At 33.6% G+C, this 7,500-nt stretch overlaps 1 protein-coding gene across 1 annotated transcript in view; it reads right to left on the bottom strand.

Annotated features, from left to right (window-relative positions):
• Window positions 1-7,500, bottom strand: part of LOC122530509 — a 36,605-nt gene that overhangs the window by 24,534 nt on the left and 4,571 nt on the right. The gene's annotated exons all lie outside the window — the stretch shown is intronic.

Genomic DNA, 7,500 nt, shown 5'->3' on the forward strand with positions numbered 1-7,500 from the left:
TAATTGGACCTTTCTTTCTTAATGGGAAACTAACAGGCACAAAGTACGTTGATTTTTTGAGCACGCGTTTACACGAAATATCAGAGGAAGTTCCAGTCGATATTTAGACTTCGTACGCGGTTTATGCATGATGGAGCTCCGCCGCATTTTAGCCGAGTGGCTAGGCAATTTTCAAATCAACACTTTGCAAATAAATGGATTGGTCGTGGAGGTCCTATTGCGTGGCCTGCTCGTTCACCGGATTCGAATCCATTAGATTTTCATTTGTGGGGACATTTAAAATCTATTGTATACGCAACATCGATTGAACATGCTGAAATACTACGAAATTGAATAGAGCAAGGCTTCCGACAAATTCGAGAAACACCAGGAATGATAGAGAGAGTAACCAGATGAATGACAAAAAGCGTGCAGGCTTCAAATGCAATTGTCTTTTGTAAAAGTAATTAATACAGAAAATTCATTATATCTCATAAACGAAGACAGATAGGACATACATTTATATGACTTTTTTTTTTCATTATTTTTAGGCGTACAATCAGCTCCCGAAGTGGCTCCCACAAGTTAAAACGAAACACCCTGTATATATATATATATATATATATTCGTAACAAAACGAAACGTAAACGAAAGCTATCGATCCACGAGCTAAAAAAAAAAAAAAAGGAAATACACTAGAGGTAGGAGATGATCCCAAGGTTTCGCTCGACTAGCTTCGAACGAAAAGACGCAGACAATGGGCACGATGTCGCGGATATCTTTATCAATCTGCGAGACTATGAATTTTGAAGTGTCTGCTTGCCGCAAGCTCGAAGTTCCGTCGTGAAACACAACCGTGGGCAAATAAACGTAGGATAAAGCGCGGAGCCACGACCCAGTTTCGTGCGGTGCCAATTGCCGATCGTGGAACACGCAGTCCTAATTAAAGAGAAGTCTCGATCACCAATTAGGAGCCACGCGTTACAAGATCGGCCGCCGAGTTCAGAATTCGACCACCGATTCCGTGAGAAAATCGCCATCGTTCTATGGCCGAGGAACAGCCATAGTTTATAGGGTCTCGTCGTTCCATAAAAAAAAATTTCAACATTTTTGTTGAAATTTTAAATTCATAATTACATATATGAGACAGTATATATTTCGTGAATCCTTTCGTTTCAGATTTCATTTAAATATGTAAATCAATTGATTGTGCTATCTTTGATAAGGTCAGTTACACTGCAGCCATTGAATCACTCATTTGGGCAGATTGGCTTGAAATTATTTTCAATAAGACATGCTTTTGATAAACAGGTGAATATATTTATTTTGCCTAATAAATTTCCTTATATATGTATATATATATATATATATATNTAAAAAGCAAATATGAATTTCGCCGATGAACGTATATATATGTATATATATATATATATATATATATATATATATATATATTTTTAAAGATTATTACAAATTTATAAAATTTATAATAATTTATTATATGTGTATGGTTATAAAAAAGAATTTTTTAACTTTTAAAAATAAGATATAATGATTGAATTAGTAATATATGTGTAATATATATTAAATGTATGTATTACACATATATTTATTACTAATTTAATCATTATATCTCATTTTTAAAAATTAAAAATTTCTCTTTCATAATTATACATATACAATAAATTATTACATTTTACAAATTTATAATAATCTTTAAAAAAAAATTAATAAATTATATAAATAAAATTTTGATATTATTAAAATACTTTTTATAGATATAAAAAATATTTAAAACTTTTTCTATTATTAATGAATACTAAACTCACAGTTTAAAAAATAAGATTCTAATTTCCAAGCACGCTGAATCGTTTCACGATCCGTGAAAAATCACACGGTGTTCGGAAAAGGAATAAATTACTACGAGTGCGCTCGATCTACTTTGCGCTACCGATATCGCTCGCGAAAAGATCGAGCGCAAGGAATTCGGACTCTTCGTCTCGGAACGAGTGTTCTAATCCGACGAGTGATCGAATGACTCCCCTTCACCAATTATTCCGGCATTCCTAACCTAAATCGCGCGAATTCCTTCCGCCTGTTGGAGAGAGAGAGAGAGAGAAAAAAAAAAGAAGCGCACACCGAGTCGAATGAAGTTATGTTTTCGCGACGATTCAATTTCCACGCGACAGTTTCTTCTTTTCGTTTTCTCTTTCGGTTATCGGTTTCACCGTGCTCGTAAATTCTGTTCGTACGCCGGAGAGAAAAAGAAAAAGAAAATTTCTTCGACTTCATTTTTGGCTGTCGAGCGATTGGAGTATAAATATATGCACAATATATGCTATTAATATTGATAACAAAAATTGTAACAATTATTTGTAACACATGTGTATACAAAAATAAAGTTACACGTGACTGTTAGTTCAAATGTCCCGCCGGGGGCAAATGTTAAGTACGATGTCGCCTCAGAGTGCAAAGGGTTAACAATTTATTTACAATTTATTTATTTACTTATTATTTGTTTAACTTTCACCAATTATAATTTAACTAATTATATTTTTACTAATTATTATATTTTAATTAATTATATTTTTACTAATTATTATATTTTAATTAATTATATTTTTACTAATTATTATAATTTGACTTGTTATTTGTTTAACATTTACTAATTATTATAATTTTACTTATTATTTGTTTAACTTTTACCAATTACATTTTAATTAATTATATTTTTACTTACTTATTACTAATTATTATATTATTTATTTATATTTTATATTAATTATTATATTATTTATTTTCTAATAATTTATTTATTTACTAATAAATACTTTTATTAGTAACTACTTTTATTAGGACTACTTTCCTAATACACTTTACTAATTACATTCTTTTCTAATATACTTTACTAATTTATTTATTTACTCTTCTAACTTTTACTAATTTTTACTAATGTTTACTAATTATTATATTTTGACTAATTATTATATTTTAATTAATTATATTTTTACTAATTATATATACTTCCCTAATACACTTTACTAATTCATTTATTTACTAATTACCTACCTCCCTTTTTGTTATCAATATTAATAGCACATATACTTTACTAATTTATTTATTTAGTCTTCTAACTTTTTACTAATTTTTACTAATTATTACATTTTGACTAATTATATTTTTACTAATTATTATATTTTAATTAATTATATTTTTACTAATTATATATACTTCCCCAATACACTTTACTAATTCCTTTATTTACTAATTACCTACTTCCCTTTTTTGTTATCAATACTAATAGCACATATACTTTACTAATGTATTTATTTACTCTTCTGACTTTTACTAATTTACTCATTTACTTGGTCTGTCTTACCTCTCCCGACAGATCGGCGAAGACCTCGACTCCGTTGACTCAACGGCGAGCAAAATAACAAAATTAATTGATTTACTTTTACGCGGTGAAGCACCGAAGCAAATCGGAATGGAATTCCTGCCGAAGGTTGTCGAATCGATCGTTTGTCCATCGATCACGCTCGCGTCTCTCCGCGTAGGAGGTAGCACCGCGCAGGTAGTTTTACCACGCTCGATCTCGTTTAAATATTTAACGCTGGTCCTGCGTATAATTCACCTTCGGTTCGATCGGCTCGTTATAACCGGACTGTGACAGAGACCGGAAGAGGTGGAGCCTGCAAGATCACAGTCGGTGATCGTGATATTAAAGTGCAAATGATCGCACTGTCACCAGTTGCAAAACGCCATTACGTTGGTAACAGTGGGGCCTGTGCCTCCTCCGTTGTCGTCGCGAACTTGCAAAATAGTCTGACACTCTAACCACCATCTCCTTTCCCAGTTCTGTATACACAAACTATAAAGTATCGTCGTACGTATGCATCTTTCTCTCTATCCATCGATACGGATAGATATTTCATTGTCTCGCCATGGAAGTTTGCCTAATTGTCCTTGAAGTGAAATGGCTAACTAAGTTAAGCTGACTATACTCGTCATGAAAAGTTGGAATTTTTTTGTTCATGTAGAAAGAAAAATTTGCTTTTGCTATTTATTGTAAAATTTCTTTCAGGAAAAAGAATTGTATATGTTATTATTATTATTATTATTATTATTATTATTTTATGTAATTGTATATAATTGTATATTTTATAAAATTGTGTATAATTGTATATATTTTAATTTATTTATATTATAACTGCGGTAATATTTTATTATAATTTTTATTATATTTTAATATATTTTTATATTATATTGCGGTAATTAGTAATATATTTGTATATATTTGTAAATTTGTATATATTCGTAATTTTTTAAATTGTACATACCTCTAGTTGTAGAATAGTTTGTAATATATTTGTATACATTTGTAATTTTTTAATTGCACGTTATTTGTAGTTTTAGAATGTTTCGAGGCAACAAAACGAAAAGGAAACGCGCACTCGAAAGTAACAATTTTGGGAATTGTTCTGAACGCAGAAACAAATTAAAACAAATTAAATTTATCTCCAATCATTTTCATTTGACAAACATTTGACTTTTCACGAATCAATCATGAAAATTCCAGTTCCTTTCTCCGCACTTTGAATTTTTAGTGGAATAATTTTCAAAAAAAAAAAAAGAAAATAAAATATCACGTTCTGTAAATGCCAATAATTTCTTCAAAGAAACACCAAAAATATTGCTGCAACTTCACTCGATCGGCTTACAGGAACCGTGCATTTACCGCGCATATACTCGGGCCATCGCGAAAGAAACAATTAAGCACGGCAATCTCGAAACAAAACAAAACGCTCAAAGGGGTTAATCGTTTAATTACCAGCAGCGGATCACGGATTAATTTCATCTCGCGAGTAACGGTCACCGCGATGAAGAATTCTCTTCTTCTATCCCGTTAACACCTGCCGTTGATTGAGTAACACTCAGTCAGATTTACGCGGCGGCACACGCTCTCCCGAGTTGTGTTGGTGTTGCTGCACACAGCTACATACAACACGCTACAGTTGTTCGATCGATCGATTATTAATAGAGGCGCACGGAGCCAGCACCGCCGTCACTGGTTGGACAACTTCGGAATTTCCGACGTTGCGTCTTGCACGTTGCATCTTAAGTAAAGCTAATAGATGTAATTCGATAAACTTCGACTCGGCTGGCGGTGGGCGAGCCGTAGGACGAAGGAGTTAAACGCTCGTCTCGAAACGAACGTTTGAAAGAAGTTACGTGTGCGTATCGATCACAGTTTCGCATTCTAACACGACGAAACAAAGTTATCTTTTCTTCTTTTTTTTTTTTTTTTTTTTTTTTTTTTTTCTTTTTTTTTTTTTTTTTAGTTCCTCGTTCGAACTAAAGTCGCGGTACCACAGCAACTCCGACGATGTCCCTAACTTCTTTTCCCTCGACTTGGCAACGTCGCGTCCGCGAGTCGATCTCTACGTCTAGATGCAGATTGCAGATGCAGCGAGAGGTTAATCCCGCGGACTCTCTCTCTCTCTCTCTCTCTCTCTTTTTCTCTCTCTCTCTCTGTCTCTCTCTCTGGGGTTTTTATACAGTCGCTTTTCACGACCTTTTTCTTTTCCCTCGCCCCTTCGTTCGCCTCTCTTTCGCATTAATTACGCACGTCGACACGTCATACACACGGACCATACAGACGGTGCGCGGCGTATCGTTTCAAACGAACGCGTTTCGCGGAATATTTCGCCTCCCTCTTCACGTTCCCGCACGCTAGACACTGAATAATAAAATAATACTCCGGTACAATCGTCTTTATCGGAGGGGCACGTAATGTCTGGCACGTCTGGAGAAAAGGAGCACTAGTTGAAAAGTGATTCGTTGGAGAACGAACAGAGGCGAGACAATGACCGCTACTGTTTCTACGCTCTGGTCCATTGAAACTGCGTCCTTACGACCGTTTCAGGTGTATTACGTATGGTTAATACGGTTGCGTTTCGGTAAAATTGTCGCCATGTTATTACGTTATGAAAACGCCTGACAGTAAAGTAAAAGTGTGCTTCGTAACGTTCTTTGGAATTTCATGGCCAAAATTTTCTAGCGAGTAATCGAAATTCTTATCTGTAATCTGTACGAGAGGAAACCAAAATTCCCAAATAAAGAGGGAAATTATACAAAAACAGAGTAACGATCGAGATCAAATGCAATTTTAACCTCTTGCGCTAGTAACTGATTCGCGGACCATAACGAGTGACCAAGCCGTATACAATAATTTTTCTTTTCGAATTCATCGGTATATCACTCGATATAAATTACTAAGAAGTAATAAATTTATCATTTGTTTTGCCTAGATTATACTTTAACGTACTTTAATATACTTAAAACTGAGAAAATATTGCAATTTTCGGACCAAAGAGGTTAACCACTTGCGCTGGCAACTGATTGCGGACCATAACGAGTGACCAACACCGTATACAACAATTCGCCTTCTTTTTGAATTCATCGGTGTATCACTGGATAGAAATGACTAAGAAGTAATAAATTTATGATTTGTTTTGCCGGGTTATGTTTCAATATACTTAAAACTGAGAAAATATTGCAATTTTAGGCCAAATATTCTCAAAGTGCGCTTAATTTCTTACAGTTGTAACTGGTTCGCGGACCATAACGAGTGACCAAACCGTATACAATAATTCGTCCTCTTTTCGAATTAATCGGTATAGAAATAACTAAGTAATAAATTTATTATTTGTTTTGCCTGGGTTATGTTTCAATAGAAACTGAGAAAGTATTGCAATTTTGAGCCAAATATTCTCAAAGTGCGCTTAAACTCTTGCAGTTGTAACTGGTTCGCGGACCATAATGAATGACCAAACCGTATACAATAATTCGTCCTCTTTTCGAATTAATTGGTATAGACATAACTAAGTAATAAATTTATTATTTGTTTTGCCTGGGTTATATTTCAATATACTTAAAACTGAGAAAGTATTGCAATTTTGAGCCAAATATTCTCAAAGTGCGCTTAACCTCTTGCAGTTGTAACTGGTTCGCGGACCATAACGAATGACCAAACCGTATACAATAATTCGTTCTTTTTTCAAATTCATCGGTATATCACTGAATAGAAATGAGTAAGAAGTAATAAATTTATCATTTGTTTTGCCTGGGTTATGTTTCAATATACTTAAAACTGAGAAAGTATTGCAATTTTAGGCCAAATATTCTCAAAGTGCGCTTAACCTCTTGCAGTTGTAACTGGTTCGCGGACCATAACGAGTGACCAAACCGTATACAATAATTCGTCCTCTTTTCGAATTAATTGGTAATAGAAATAACTAAGTAATAAATTTATTATTTGTTTTGCCTGAATTATGTTTCAATATACTTAAACTGAGAAAGTATGGTACATCCTTTCAGCGCAAGAGGTTAAGAGTCATACGTCTATTGTTTCACTGCTTCAGGACGTTCTTTTCTATTGAAGTTGAACGAGACAAACGATATCTTCGTGATTATAAATACTAATAAATTAACATGCACGAGTGATCGATAGATCATTAA

The sequence above is a fragment of the Frieseomelitta varia genome, unplaced genomic scaffold (assembly GCF_011392965.1).
Source record: "Frieseomelitta varia isolate USP_RPSP 00005682 unplaced genomic scaffold, Fvar_1.2 scaffold_345, whole genome shotgun sequence".
Taxonomy (NCBI): Eukaryota; Metazoa; Arthropoda; class Insecta; order Hymenoptera; family Apidae; genus Frieseomelitta; species Frieseomelitta varia.